Source organism: Castor canadensis, chromosome 12, assembly GCF_047511655.1.
Source record: "Castor canadensis chromosome 12, mCasCan1.hap1v2, whole genome shotgun sequence".
NCBI lineage: Eukaryota > Metazoa > Chordata > Mammalia > Rodentia > Castoridae > Castor > Castor canadensis.
The window spans coordinates 91,080,615-91,096,925 of record NC_133397.1 but is presented as its reverse complement, the minus strand read 5'-3'; positions in this window follow the sequence as shown (position 1 = coordinate 91,096,925).

The following is a 16,311-nucleotide window of genomic DNA, read 5'->3' as shown; positions in this document are numbered from 1 at the left end:
AGAATGGAGGAAAAAGGGAATATTTTTTGAGGGAATGAAAATGTATATCAAGGAGTCTCTTAAAAGTGAATCCCCTCAGCCTTCATATTCTGGGGTGGCATACTTATTTGTGTTTCTTTGGTCTTTATAAAGGATTTACTTGTCTAAATAAGATCAAGTACTTTTAGGAAACATTTCAATTCAACTGTTGTACCCTACTTCCTTTTCCCATTGTAACTAAGCAGAATATATAAACTGGAAGCGTCTCAAACCTATCATTTTGTCATCCTTTTAGACATATCCACTCTTTTTATTTTTAAATTTTTCTCGTTTTTAGTTAACATACACTAATGGTACAATGTGTGGGAGTTCATTTTGATTTTTCTATAGATGTATCATATGCTCCTCCTTACTTCTTATCTCCTCCATACCTTTATTTTTTTTTTTTTCATTTTTCTTTTATTATTCATATGTGCATACAAGGCTTGGTTTATTTCTCCCCCCTGCCCCCACCCCCTCCCTTACCACCCACTCCACCCCCTTCCGCTTCCCCCCCTCAATACCCAGCAGAATCTATTTTGCCCTTATCTCTAATTTTGTTGTAGAGAGAGTATAAGCAATAATAGGAAGGAACAAGGGGTTTTGCTGGTTGAGATAAGGATAGCTATACAGGGCATTGACTCACATTGATTTCCTGTGCGTGGGTGTTACCTTCTAGGTTAATTCTTTTTAATCTAACCTTTTCTCTAGTTCCTGGTCCCCTTTTCCTATTGGCCTCAGTTGCTTTAAGGTATCTGCTTTAGTTTCTCTGCATTAAGGGCAACAAATGCTAGCTAGTTTTTTAGGTGTCTTACCTATCCTCACCCCTCCCTTGTGTGCTCTCACTTTTATCATGTGCTCATAGTCCAATCCCCTTGTTGTGTTTGCCCTTGATCTAATGTCCACATATGAGGGAGAACATACGATTTTTGGTCTTTTGGGCCAGGCTAACCTCACTCAGAATGATGTTCTCCAATTCCATCCATTTACCAGCGAATGATAACATTTCGTTCTTCTTCATTCCTCCATACCTTTAAAAAAACCTTTCTTGCAATTTTTAAAATGAGTTTCATTATGACCTTTTCCATATATGCCTTTAAAACAGCCTTTTTGACTGTTTTTTTCCTTTCTGAGCACTCTCTTTCAAAATGTATTTTAATTCATTCTCAATGTTTTTCTTCACTAAAGTTTAGGGTGGGAAAGGAAGTGGTCCATCACAGGGGTCCTTGTGACACCCTATAACAAGGGCATACCAAATTTATTTTTTGATCATAGTTTTAATGATGTGGGATCTTCAGATTAAAGACTCAAAGGCCCAGAGTGAACTATCCATTTTTATGCTGAGGCTCCATGAAGCAGGGCAGCCATGGAGAAATATGTGGGCAAAGGGTCTGAGGTGAGGGAAACGACCAAAAGGAGCCCAGCCAGGCCTGGCCGCTCATATTCTTCCTGGTCCTCGGTGCAGCACTCCTTCCTCCCAGGTGAGAGCAGGATGTTTCTGGAATGGGGGCCCTTATGATCCACTTCGGACTAGGTAGTTCAGAAAACTTCTGGCAGCTGCAGGACACACATGCAGGGATAGACTAGAGCAGTACCTTTAGGTTTTATGGATGACTTTGGGGACTAGGATTCAAGAGTGCATGGCTTGCCCCAGGGGAAAAACCAGAGGAGAGACTTTGCTTGGAGGCTGCTTCAGAGCCTTCCACTTAGGGCATCATTTTCTAAACTCACACAATAGATGTGGAAGATACAAATCTAATGTCCCACTGCTATCTCTGACAGTGTGTATCAAACCCAATGATCACAGCACCAGCTCTGGTCTTGCATTCTGAGGACACTCATCACATAGTAGAGTTCAAGTTAAGAAAATAGTGCTACTACAGTACTGGAAATTCACAAGAGCTTGGATTCACCTCCTAAATCTTAGGATGCTTGTGAGCACCTGTCACAATTTAGGACCTAAATGGATACATAATCTGATATCTGACCTGAATTGTTTCTTTTGACTCTAAGATGTTTTCCTCTTACAAAGGCCACATCCAACAAAAGGAAATGCATTGTGGTAAGACAGGAGAACAATTCAGCCAGTTGCCAGAGCCTGAAACTTGGGATGTGTTTGTCTCTCACTCCAGGCTGTTAACAGAGTAGTATTTTTCTTAAACATTCTAAAAGTTTCTAAATGTATACATACTATACCATCTTTATCACCCTGACCTTTTGGCAGTTGAGAGCAAAAGAAAAATCTACTTATTAGATGCATATATATATATATATATATATATATATAGTTGAAAATATTTACATATACCTATGTAAATATCTATAATATACATTTATGCTATGCATATGATATATAAGCTACACACACACACACACACACACACACAGTCTAGAGTAGACTACAGTAGCACATACCAATAAACAACAGACTACATTACAAAATATAGTGAGGATAAGTTCTATTTTAGGCAAAATTTGTTTTAATATAACTGTGGGTACTGGGGTTTGATATAAAAAAACACTGATATAGAAAGTTGAGTATTTATAGTTAGTTGCTTTATTAGTATGGTTTGCCTAGCATCCTCTTACCTTAAATAACAAAAAAACCCTCAAATAAATATAAAATTCTTATTAAAACATTAAAGTAAAGGTAAATGGTACAGCTATGCAGTGTTCAAGCACTGAGCTTAGAGCAGTCTTCAGATACCTTGATTCATTCATTTATATACTAATGAACCTTGAGTAAATTAATAAAACCCTCTGTGCCTCTCGCTAACTATAAATGATGCTAATAACAGAACCTACCTATTAAATTACTGTGAAAATTAAGTGAGTTAATACATAAGAAATGCTTAATATAGTATAAATACTTAATAAAATCTTACTTTTAAATATTAATATAATTACATTTAATGCACACTTCCTCTTTGTAAGATAGTGTTAGGCTTAAGGAGAATCCAAAATAGGTTATGCATTTTTGTGTGTGTCTCTACCTCAGAATGGGGGCTTCCATTTTGGAGCTTTGGTAAGCTCTGACAGCAGTTTTGAAAGATAAGAATCTCTATGTACTACTGTTGGAATAAGAGCCCTGGTCACACCACAGCTTTGAATCTTACAGTTGAGGAAGTTTGTCTACATAGCCTGATAGATTTCATGCTATTTATTGCCACCTCTATGTTGTCTTTAGGCATAAGTCCAAAGGAAAGGAAAGGCCAGTGAGGACCTAGAGAGAAGGAAGCCATCTGCAGGTCAGGAAGAGATGCCTCATCAAAAGCTACCATGTTGATACCCTGACTACAGACTCCAGCCTCCAGTACTGTGACAAGATAAATTTCTGTGAAGCCTTGCAGTCTGTCATGCTTTGTTAGAACAGTTTAAGTTGAATAACACACCTTCCAACTCTGAAATTTAAAAGGTGACTGCTAGAGAGTAAAATTTGGCCATTTTTCTCCTTTCCAACCTTACTTGCTCCATGATGTGAGCATATTGTCTCTGAGATGGAGTCTGTCCAGAGACACAGCCTTGGACTCACACCTTTGGGGAAATGGACACAATTCTTGAATAGGAGCTCATTAACCTTCACCCTAAAACTGTTGTCTAACCAACTGGCAAGGTCAAGGCTTTAGGGAAATAGAAGTTGTTTTTCTCCCCTAAAACCAGGTGGATGTGAGTGTCAACATACTACACACTTAAAATTTTCAGAATAACACAGTATTTGGATTGGGTTGAGTAGTGTCCCTTAAAAATTAATATGTACTTGAAATCTGTGAATGTGATCGTCTTTGGCAGTGGGAACTTTGCAGATGTAATCAAGTTAAGATGAGGTAACCAGGGTGAGGCCTAATCCAATAGGGCTGGTTTTCTTAGTGGGAAATTTGGTCATATACACAACAGGAGAGAAAACTATGTGAAGATGGAGGTGGTGATCAGAGTGATGTATTTAAAAACTAAGAAAAAGTAAGGATTTTTGGCAACCACAAGAAGCTAGAAGAGGCAAGGAAGAATTCTTCCCCAGGGCATCCAGAGGGAGCATGACCTTGTCAATGACTTGAATTCTGCCTTCTGCCTTCTAGCACTATGAGAGAATAAATTACTAGTGTTTTAAGCCACCCAGTTTGTGGCAGTTTATTATGGCAACCCTAGGAAATTAATATGTTCTAGAGTTAAATAAACTACAAATGCAAATAATTTATATTTATAAACAATTATAAAATTTGACATAAATCAATCTCTCCCTCAAACTGCAACAATTCCCAAACAATGCTATAAAACCCATGACTGTGGTTTAGAAAGTGTTCTAATAAAATTACAAAAATGTATGGCTTTTTTTTTTTTTGGTAAATATCCGTAGGTTACTCAAATGTGTTAAGCAACATCCAATGCACTGAAATTTTATATTTTAGGGACAAAGCAGGTCTAGATAAACTTCAGCAGGTCTTTCCTACATTCCTCCTCTGCAATAACTAGGGTCTCCTCAACCTGTCATGGCACATTGGGGGAAATCAAACCTGCATTTATAATTAGCTAGTGTAGTAATTGGGGAGCTGCTGTGAATAAAGCCATGAAAGGGGAGCTGTCCACCTTGCCTGTCAGAAGCCCTCATCTAAATCATGTGTTTCCTCCACCCTTTCCTCATTTTCTGTCCTAAGAAAGTGGAAGTCCGGGGTACATTTGCAAGAAAGACCTAATGCCCTTTGCGCTGTGGAAGTGACGTTGGGGGGTGAAGGACATTTGAGGATGATATCTTTCCTTGTCCCAAGAATATGCCATGCCCAATGGTTGACATTGACATGAATTTTTTTTTTTTTAAAGAGAGCAATGGTGTAGAAAATGTGGAAAACACTCAGGAAAACTCTGAGCTATGTATGTAAAATGGTAAGGAAAAGGCTGGTGATCCTTCTTGCCTTGAGCACAAAACCTCCACCTTCACTCAGCATTCTTCCCTGTGTCTATGTCCGAATTTCTCTCTTCTTATAAGAACACCATTCCTACTGGATCAGGACCCACCCTCATGATCTCCTCTTAGCTTGACTGCATCTGCAAAGTCTCCATTTCCAAGGAATGTCACATTCACAGATTCTGAATGGGCATGAATTTCAGGGGAATAGGTGGAGGGTAAGGGTGACCAGAATTGTTGAGGCTATTTCATGAAGTTTACTCCTTACCCTAATAAGACTGGACAAAAGGCAGAATTCAAATGCATCTCCTTTTACATTGAGGAGCGGATTAAAGAAGAGTGGTGTGGGAGATAGGAGCACATTAAGGAAAACTTTACAGCTTAGGTAGTTTCCTTGGGACCAGAGGTGTTTTGGATTTTGGAATATTCATATATACATAGTGAGATGTCTTGGGAATGGTTCCCAACTCTAAACACAAAATTCATTTATGCTTCATACACACCTTATACACATAGCTTAAAGGTAATTGTATAGAATATTTCAAATAACTTTGTGCATGAAACAGCATTTATGCTGTGTGGTGGATGTTTCCATTTGTGGCGTGGTGTTTGTGCTCACAAAGTTTCACATATTTTAACATTTTGGGTGTCAGATTTTTGGATTATATCCTTTGTCTAAAATTCCCAAGATTTAGGTGGAACATTATACAGAAGGACATTGACAATGTAAGGCAAAAGTTTAATTTCCACAGTTTTGTTTTCTCTTAAAATTCCACTATCAGAAGCAGCTGCTTGTTTTTTGAGAATGAGTGTGCAATAGCCACAGGCCGAGTGTGGGCTGTGTGCTCTGAGGAGTGCCATGAACGTGCTTACTGAAATGATCTCGTGGAGCGAGGGCCCAAGCCCAGCAAAGGGTGAGTGATGGCAGCCCTTGTTTGAACAAAGGGGACATAGTGGGTTCAGAGCTGATGACTGAACATGTCACAGCGAGGTTGGAAACAGGAGTTGGAGGACACCGACCACACCAGCCTTCTCTGCTGTGCACCTGTTCTGTGGACCATCTGCACCATCATCCCTTTGCCCTCTTCCATAAATGACTGTTCTTAAGCTCACTGAATTGAATTCTGTCAAGCAAAAGCCTGGAAATCAGCATTTCTTTAACTCATTTGAGGTGACTTTTGTTAAGTGGGCAGAATCATAGGATCACTCTTGTACGTGGAGGGGCATGGAGAGGAATTCAGGACAAAGCCACCTTTGGTGTTCCTAAGTTCGGAGCCTTGTCCTGCATCATGAAATGCCAAGTGCCAGACATATGGTAAAGTCATTTTCATTTTTCACCCAGGAGGATTTGAGTAGGGGAATGGGAAGGCGAGAGGGAAATGGGACCAAAAGAAGTAGTAAAGGGGGAAAAGGTATAAGATGTGAAAGGCAAATGAAGGAAAGAAATGACATGAATGAGCCATTGAAGCGGCAGGAGAGGAAATGTCCCAGGGCCTCTAACAAAGAAAAGGGAAAGGAGATCAAACATTTCAACTTCATTGCCTTCACTTTGTTCCTATGTGATCACCCCCATTCTTCCACTTTCTATCTCCTTTACTTAATCGAAGATTGTGAGGGTGAAGAAAAATTCACGTGCCAAAGTCAAGGTGAAAAGGGCAACGGTCACAAATGAGTAATTTGTGCTTTTTTTTACTTGGCAGAAAATGACAATGATAAAAATAACTTCCTCCTCCTCACCCCTACCCCCAAATCATGAATGCAATGTACAGTATCAACTGGAGACATTTTAATTCCTTTATCGTTCAACTTGAATTCATGAATCAGAATCTCTTGTCCATGTTAAAAAACCTCCTCAGGTGATTTTGATGTGTGCCGCTACTTAATAACCCCTGGGCTAGCTCATCTCGAGGGTCCTTTTTAACTCCGACAATCGATTTTTCCCAAGTGTTCATAGAACAAATGTCACAGGTGTGTGGGGAGGAATTTCATCTTGCTTTGGATCTGAAACAGAAGGCCCCAAGTGTTTCTTAATATGTAGGCCGAGGTTTTCCTCCCATGCTGCCTGCTACGCTGTTTGTTTTCCGTGTGGCCTATTTTCACGTTAGGAGTGGGTTTATGGAATTCTCCTAGAGGAACACTGTACATTTAAACACGACAGGATGGACATACCGAAACCAGCTCCAGGGACAAGAAGACTTTAGTGCCTAGCTCCCCAGAGAGCTTGGTCTCTGGTGGAACTGAGAATTATCACTCTAGTTAAAAATAGGCTCCAAAGGGAAAAAAAAGTCAAAAAGCGCCAGGGAAGTACGAGCCATTTAGCTTTTGATCAGCATGAAGCCAGAGACATATCTGGCAGGCCACAGGGGCCAAAGGACCACACAGGCGAGCCGTAGAGACGCCCAGGACGAGAGCAGGTGGCTGGCAGGCAGGGAGAGTCCTCACTCACATCTTTGGAGCTTCTCCAAAGGAGCTTCTAGGGGCTGGACCATCCCAGTGCCTGCCACCAGGTGTGCTGTTGAGGCCACCAGAAGCTAAGGGGTGGGAGGATTATGGCTGGGGTGGAGTCTACATTTGTTAGGGACCACAAGCAATGACTCCTGCTCAGTCATCTTTTACACATCTCATGTTTGCATTTCACTGTCTTTAATTTTTAAAAAATCTAATTAGCATACAATAATTATACATATAGATGGGGTACAATACGGTATTTAATATATTTATGTGAGATGTAATGATCAGGTCAGGGTTACTGGTGCGTCTGTCACCTCAAATATTTTATCATTTCTTTGTGTTGAGGACATTCAAAGTTCTCTCCAGCAGCTACTTTGAGATACACGGTTCAGAGTTGTTCACCATCCTTTCTCTACTGTGCTATGGTCCTCTCCTCTCCTGTCTCAATTACTGTCTCTGAGATCTTGCAGAAGACATTTTTACCCTGTCCTTTTGGATAAAAAATGGAAGTGGCTTTTGCAAGGATGACCTCTGCCAAAATGGCATCTCAGACACTTTTGGTTGCTGTGAACTTGGGAAGATGCGTGCATGTGCGTCTGTGTGTACCTACTGCGTGTGCTGTGCTTCTGTGTGCGTGTTGAGTGAGTTGCTCGTGGTTGCTCTTTCCTGTGCAGATTGACTTAACCTTTTGTCATCCTCACCATAACCCAAGAGGCTGACCCTACTGCCAGGTTTTAAAGCTGAGTTGACCAAGCCTGCAAGGTTTACAGAGTACAGCTGGCATGGGCACAGCATGGTCTTCACGGCCAGGGCACACATGTTCTGCACATCCATCCCAAGCCCCAGGTGAGGCTGGATCTGAGCTTGTCAGGTAGAGGGTGCACATTTTATGCCAAGGTGTTCATTCTCTAGGTTGATGTCCGTCAGAACTAGTTCAAAACTTGTCCTTCAGGCTTGAACTAATCTTCAGCTAACTCCTCTTTCTTGTTTCAGTGTCCCATACATTTAATTTGCTGACTCTCCCACTGTCTAGCTAGCCTGGTCAGTTGGACTGTCTTTCTTGAACCTCATCTGACCTGGTGGGGGTGACATGTGAGTAGTCCTGTGGCTTCTGTCCTAGCTGCCTTCTAGCACCACCAGAAATTATTATCCTTCTCTAACTTCACTGCACGTCATGGTCTCTGTGGTGTCTTGGAAAACCCCCAGGGTCCTGGCCAAACCGAATTATTCAAAATTTCTTGGAAGTGGAGCCTGGGTCCCAGTGCTTCTTAAACCTCTCCAGGGGACAGAAAATGCAGCCAACTTTGAGAACCACCATAGAACATGACAAATGGTGCTTTCAAAATAATATTTGCTGAGCATCACCTTGTGTTCGACACGTGGGTGATCAAGATGAAGAACTTTACTGCCATCGACACTAGAAGGGCAGATGCTACAAAACACAAATCGCAGTGTTCCTCACCTCCTTGCCTCCTGGGAGCACTGTGATTCAAACAGTTTATCTTCTGAAGTGTGTGGCCAGGTCTTGCTTCTCCTTGATGATGGGGCTAGGGATGCCACAATAAATAGGATAGTTTAGGTACTGTGTCGCACCATTCCGTTTCACCTCCTCTCTCATCAAAGTTCAAAGCTGCTGGCATGCAGCAAAAAGACACATCTAAGCCTCTTCTTTGGTGCTTGCTCATCTGTCTGTGGAGGTGCTAATGAGGACTGAATTGCTGAAAAGGTGCACAGCAGCAGAGTGAATGCAGAGATTATAGCAGTCTGTACCACTGTCTGCCCATTAAAGATCAAGACATTTTAGGCCCATTTATTCCCATGGAAATAATCCAAATGATCTACAAGGGGCTGGTGTGAGTGTCTGTATTCTATTATTAGGTAGCTTCGTAAGACTGTTTTATTTATATTTGGGCCATTGTGCTCAAAGAACAGCACTTAAGATTGAGAAGTCTATGAGCTGATTGATGGATGGCTGAAGTCATAGAATGTCTGGCTAGCAAGTGTGAGGCCCTGAGTTCAAACCCCAGTACTGCAAAAAAAAAAAAAAACCTCTCAAGGTCAGGAAGTGTACAGAGCATACTGACAAGCTCAGACTAATCTTAAGCATCTACATACACTGTGACCACGATGGCCACTCCACGCTGCACCAGTGCTCAGGAACACCTTGACCTATGGATTTCCTAGACATGTACCCCTTGCCCCACCTGCACTCTGCGTTTGTGCGGCTTTCTCTGACTCACACTAACTCTGCAACCTTTATTTCCCCATTTCTGAATCACATGGGTTCCCATGATCCTCCGGACCACGTGTGGATTTCAGAGGAGGAAGAGTGGAAGGTGTTTATCACGGCACCAGCCTCTTGCCAGGTGTCTGAGCTCCCAGCCAATGTGAGGCCCCGTCTTTTCCTTGTGGGGATTTCCCCCTTGACTTCTTGAACAAGTAAGCTCAAGCTTCTGATTGTTCTGAAAGGCAATGGATATACAGCTTGTGGCACTTCTTTCCTTCCCTTAAGACATTTCTAGACTAAAACAAAAGGCTGAACTTAAATTAGTTAGCTTCGTGAGAATAGTAACATTTAATAAGCTCAATCAGTTCAAGCACATTGGCTCTTTTGTTCAAGATCTTCCTGGCTGAGAGGCCAAAGTCATCATTTATTCAAAGTTGCAAGCTCTTCTGGGATACAGTAATAACAAGGCACCTGAAAAAAAGTTGTACTTCTGAACAATGCACTTTACAAACAGCAGTATTTTAAAAGACAAACACCCAGAGCCCAGGTTTCTGGAGAAGAGAAAAGAGGACGAGCTGAGGAGATGGCAGATGATCCTTGTTCATGAGTTCCAACTCTGGCAGAAAGCCGAATGTAGAGACTAAGGTCTCTGCCATTTTACAGATGAGACAACTGAGGCTCTGTCTATTGGATGAGAGCAGGGAGCACCCGACAGAGAACAGAAGGGTCCAGGTGACCCTACATCCAGAGGATAACAAGTGAGGATCCTGGGGTAGTTCTTGGGGCATTTGTTGGGGTGCTCTGGGCAGGAGAAGTCCAAGAGAAAGGGGCTCTTTTTGTCAATCTTTTGATGATGAGTGTACTCCACAGACAAGTGCCTCTTTCCTCTTCCCAGGTCTACCTGAGAACCTGCACATGTAAATAGAATGGCTATTTTTGTTAAACAGAGCTTAACTCTTTCTGAAACAGCCATTTATTTGTGAAGACTATTTTATGTTAATTTAATTATAAGAAAATTGAAAAGTGTAATACACAGCTAAGCCCTTAAGGCAGGTTAATCTATTTGGATTGTAACAAATATAATTTTTATTAGCTCAGCCTATTTGGATGGTAACGAGTATAACCTTTTCATAGACATTACAGACTCTGAGTTATGGTCTATTTTTATGTAAAACCAGCCTTGAGTAGAATAAGAAGAAAGTTCTTTTCTCTGTCACTGTGTTATAGAATCATTATATTAATGAGAGCAGAATCAGAACCATTCCGATTATCTGAGTGGAGCTCATGTTTTCTCTAGGTATGACTGGAAAAAAATAAATCCCAGGTAGTTATTAGAAGAATGATCAGCCCTATGGAAGGTAAGACTTTCTGAGGTCTCCCTTAGGTAAAATATGTCGATATTTTTAAGAGGGAAAGTTAATTTTTTTCATCCAATCAGACTATCTATCCAGAACCTCCACTGTCATGCAACATAGTTGAGTACTTGGAAACGAGAAAAAAGAAGGAAAAGAAGATGCAGAGGACGGAAATGGTACACGAAGTGTATGCTCCATGGAAGCCCTTTTTAAATTTTCTTTTCTTTTTTTTTTTTTTTTTGAGTAGAGTCCCCTATTTTACATGGTTTCCCAGTTTTTTTTTTCATTTTTATTAGGATATATTCATTGTACAGGGCAATTCATTGTGTCAATTTTGAATAGCCTTACATTGTGCATTGGTTAGAACCCCTCCCATCTCTCCCTCTCCTGCAACTCGCTTCACTCAGAGCAGTTGCAAGAAGTTTCTTTGTTCTATTTCATATAAGTATACGAAACCCATCAACCATATTCCTGCACCTCATCCTCTCAATTCACCCCCAACAAGTACCCACCAACACACTGTACCTATTTTCCAGTCCTGTCTGTCTTTCATTATTAACTCCAAAGTCGATGTTCAAAGGGGTTTCTTGATGTATCCCCCTGTGAGCATTCTTTACTTTGGTCAGTTCTCTCCCTCCCCTTCCTCTCCCACCCTCTGTTATTCAAAGCTTTCAGTGCATCATTGTGTCCTCTACCTGCACTTCTGTATTGTATTGTTGACTCTCTGCCATTCTCTTTTCCTTTCCCTTCTCCCCCAAGCTCCATAGCATAGTTCCACTATTACAGACATGTTCTTCATATGAGTTTGTGTATGATCATGTTTGCTTTTGTGCATATGCTTATCTTTGGGATATATCTTCCCAATCTTTGGCAGGTAAGAAACGTGCTAACCAATGGAGAAGGAGGATTTACAGTATTAACCTAGTCAACAGGGTCAGGGGCTGAGCCTCAGGCAGACGCTGTGGTCCAGCTTGCTGCTTGCATGGATGACCTGTGTGTTTCAATTTCTTCTTCCATAGTATGAGAACGGTGGTTCAAGTACTTCTCTTGGAGAACTATGTGAGAACTTGTAGGAATTAATGTGTTAGTCATCTTCCTAAAATGTAACAAAATATGTAACAAAATACCCACCACAATCATCTTAAAAAAAAGGAAAGGTTTATTTTGGCTCATGGTTTTGGAGGTTCAGTCTGTGGTCAGTTGGTCCCATTGCTTTTGGACCTGTCATGAGGCAGCACATCATGGCAGGAGTGCTCCTGTTCTATATCGGTGTACTTCCTTGTAAAATCCATTTTTAGCAGGTAACCCTGCTAAGTCAGTTTAGCAACAATTCCCCACCCTTGATACCTGATCACTCTCAATGTTTGATCAAACTTCCTCGCGGCCCACTTTGGAACCTGACCATGTGTTTTGGCTTCGGCCACAGTCCTGCAGGGTTGGTCAGCCAGTATTCCCCGCAGACTTGCTGTATGCTCTCAGTGGTTTTCCACCTGTGGATGGTGGCTTCAAGGCTATAAATCCCTGAATGCTCTTCAGTATTCAGGATGGAGCCCAGTTCTGCACCATCTTTCCCCCTGTTGCAAGGGTCCTGAATGAAATGTGCCTGCCCCACTGACTGCTGTCTGGCTCTAGTTTCTTTGACATGAGATTGGAGTAATTTCAAGTCTAGGTGACATCCATTTGTGCCCTCTCCCAGCCCTTGGACTTACTGGACGTGCTTGAGGAGAAAGACCTTCTGTAGCGTGGAATTGCTTGTTCTGGGCCTGATGGGCAGTGGGGAAGGGAATTGGCTCAGCTCCTGGCATGTGCACACCCCTGGTTGCTCCAGATTCCAGGGCTTGCACTCAGTGTTGTTGCCTGGCTGGTGAATCTCAGGAAATAGAGCATTGGCAAAATTCAGTCTGACCCTGAGCAGCACAGGGGCAGGAACCGGAGTGCTGGGCTTGCAACCCTGCTCTGCCCCCTGCTTAGCCTAATCATGATCAGGTCATCCAGAAATCCAAAGGATGGGGACAATACAGCACAGCAGACACATCCGTAGATAGGGAAGACACAGGGTCTGACCCCCAGCAAGGGAATAATACTGGCGTAGCAAAATACTCCAGGCACTTGGAAAGCACCATGGTGTAGTGAGAAAGAACCAAGAATGGCGGTGGAGAAACACAGAAATCTGTTTTTCACTGAGTGTCATGCCAAGCAAAAATGGTTCCCGAAAATGACCAAGAAGCATTGGCCTTTTGTCCTTTCAAGAGTCAGAGGTCAGGTCACCTCCGTGCTGCCTCAGGGCTTGACCATCTGACTTAATTGGGCCTGGAGGATATTAGCAAACGTGGCCCAGGCAGAAAGTTGGCATGTTATCCAGCTTTCTGTCCTGTGACAAAATACCTGGGAAAATTGACTTTTAAGGAGCAAAGATTTATTTTAGCTCATGGTTTCATGGTTTCAGCCATGGTCATTTAGCTCTCTGGTGCTTTGAGCCTGTAGAAGGGTAGAACATCATGATGTCAGGAATTGTTTGGTATGCTAAGAGAGAGAGAGTGGGAGAGAGAGTGAGAGAGCCATATTCCCTTTAAGCGTATGCCCCCCAGTGACCTAACTTCCTTCCACGAGGTCCCACTTCCAACAACGCCATCAGATGGAGACCAATACTCAGGAGCTTCTCTGGGAACATTTAACATCTAAACAATAATGGTTGGTAAATGAGTGTTCAGAGGTTGCTTTGAGGCAGCCACAGGCAAAGTTGCAGGTGAGTGAGCAGGAGAGAGCCTCATCCCTCTTGTGGACCCTAGCCTCTGAAGGTGACTGAAGCAGACCAGTAGAACCAGCTAGAAAATCCAAACAGTTGTGAGAAATGATAGGTTGGTTTTAGCTACACAGATTTTTTTTTTTACTGAGATAATATTTGTATTTCTTTTGGGGTACATGATAACTCGATGCACCTAGACCACGAGTAAGGATCAAACAGGGTGATTAGCATTTCTACCTCTTCAGCATTTTTACATGTTGGGCATTTTGTATTCTTCTTTTCTGTTATTTGAAATATATGATAGACTGTTGTAGCCAATGGTGGCCCTAACTGTGCTATTGGAAGCTAAAATTAATTCTTCCTCTGAGCTGTGTGTTGGTGCCCTTTTTCTATTGCCTTTCCTTCCTCTTCCCTTCCCAGGCTCTAGTGGCCATTTATTTTCTCCCTGTTCTTCTGTGACATGGACTTTTTAGTTTCTACGAATGAGAGAGAACATGTGGAATGTGTCTTTCTGTGTCTGGCTTATCTCACTTAAGGTACTGTCCTCCAGTTCCATTCATGTTGCTGCAAATGGTAGGTTTTTATTCCTTTTTATGGCTGGATAATATTTCCTGGTGTGTTTAAAAAGTCTGTAGGGCAGTCCTGCTTTTCTCTTGGTGAACATAATCCTTCCTCTCTCTCTCTCTCTCTCTCTCTCTCTCTCTTTTGGGAGGTTAGAGTACTGGAGACTGCACTCAGGGTCTCAAACTTCCTAGGCACTCTATCACTAAATCCATATCCAGCCCTTTCTTGGCTTTAGGTTATTTTCCAAATAGGATCCCACTTTGCGATCTTCCTACCTATGTTCTCCAGTGTTGCTGGGATGACAGGTATGCATCACCTCATCTGGCTTGTTGGTTGAGATAGGAGTTTCACTAATTTCTTTCCCAGTCTGGCCTCAAACATGATCCTCCAGATCTCTGCCTCTCTAGTAGCTGGAATTACAGGCCTGAGCCACTGATCTTGGCCTCTTTTCTCTTTTCTTCTGAAGATAAAAAGCAATCTGAAGACAATTTTCTTAGCATAGTTGGCTCTACAGCTATGGATTTAACCAAAGTTAACTGTTGCTGATGTGCACTATATAGTTAAGCTTACTTGCAGTGGTTCTTTCTCTACTGAACAGTACAGACCTTGTAATTATCTTATTCCAGGCACAATATAGTATCAGAACTGTTAACACAGCGTGTACATTGTGTTAGTATTATTTATAAGTAACTTGGAAATGGTTTCAAGTAGATGGGAGCTATGGTAGTTATTTGTAAATACCACACCATTCTATTTAAGAATCTTGACTATTTGTGATTGTGGATATGGGTGAGGGGCTGTCCTGGAACCAATGCCCAGGCATGTGGAGGGATAATTACAGTCATCAGGGATAGACTAGTATTACTCCCCCAAAAACATATGAGATGCCTCATGAGAATTCATGGAGGAGCCCTGGATCGGGTGTGGAGCCTGTCTGTAAGCATGGCTCCATCAGGGCTGGCTGTGCACTGGTCAGGGGGCTGGAAGACTTCCCTGTCAGGGACCAGGCAGTAACTATTTTAGGTTTTGGAAGTCAGACAGACAGACAGACAGACAGTCTCTGACCCAACTACTCAACTCTTCATTGTGTGGTGTTTGTTTTCTTAGTGGTTGTTCTTTCAATCAATTTTTTTTTTCAGCAAAGTATCACTTTGGAAAAGTTTTTATCTTGGAACAACTTCAGTCACTTCTAACTTTGGATGCTTATGGAGGTAAAAGCTCACAGAATGCAAGAGTTGATGTTCCCATATAAACCTAGTAACTGTCAAATCATATTCCACCAAGTCTAAAGTAAATGTACATCTGCAGGATGGAGAAACTAAACGATGGCTTCCTACCACATGTCTGGATGATATGTTAAAATGCCGTGTGTCAAACAAATTAGATGTGAGTGGAGGTGAGGTGCACAGCCAGGCTCACTTACCTGATCCAAAAAGTGCCTTTGTCTAAAGAATACAAGGAATTTTCTGGGGCCGGAGTCATTTGTTTTTCATAAAGTGAGAAACTGAAAAAAATGGTATTTTTAAATGCTTGCAAGAGGTGTGTTATGTGAATAATTTTTAGAACAAGACATTTTATTAGGTTATTAAAAGAATTAGGTGAGATAATGAAAGCTGAATATCCACTGTTCAGGGGATAAATACAACTGTGCACCCCAATCCACTGGGGATATGTCTGATGTCCTCTGAGCAGGTGCCTGGAGCACAGAGAATACTAAGCTGCATACATGCCATGGCTTTTCCTATGGGTCCCACAGCATTGCCACACAGTGCCAGAGTTAACATTCATGTCACATGTCCTGACCCTTGCTTTGCACCACAGTCCTGCACCATGGAGCCATTATTAAGCAAAATAACCCAAACTTTGTGATACCATGATAGGCATTTGGTAACCAAGACTGCTATTAAGTTTCCATCCAAACTTGGAAAATACATTGGGTAGGTAGTGAATTCAGTGTGAATGAGAGGTACAAAGGCATGATGCACATCCCAGCTCCGGGAGGAAGGCTGTACAAGGTTGTGCTATGCTACTGAGAAGGCTGTGCAATTTAAAA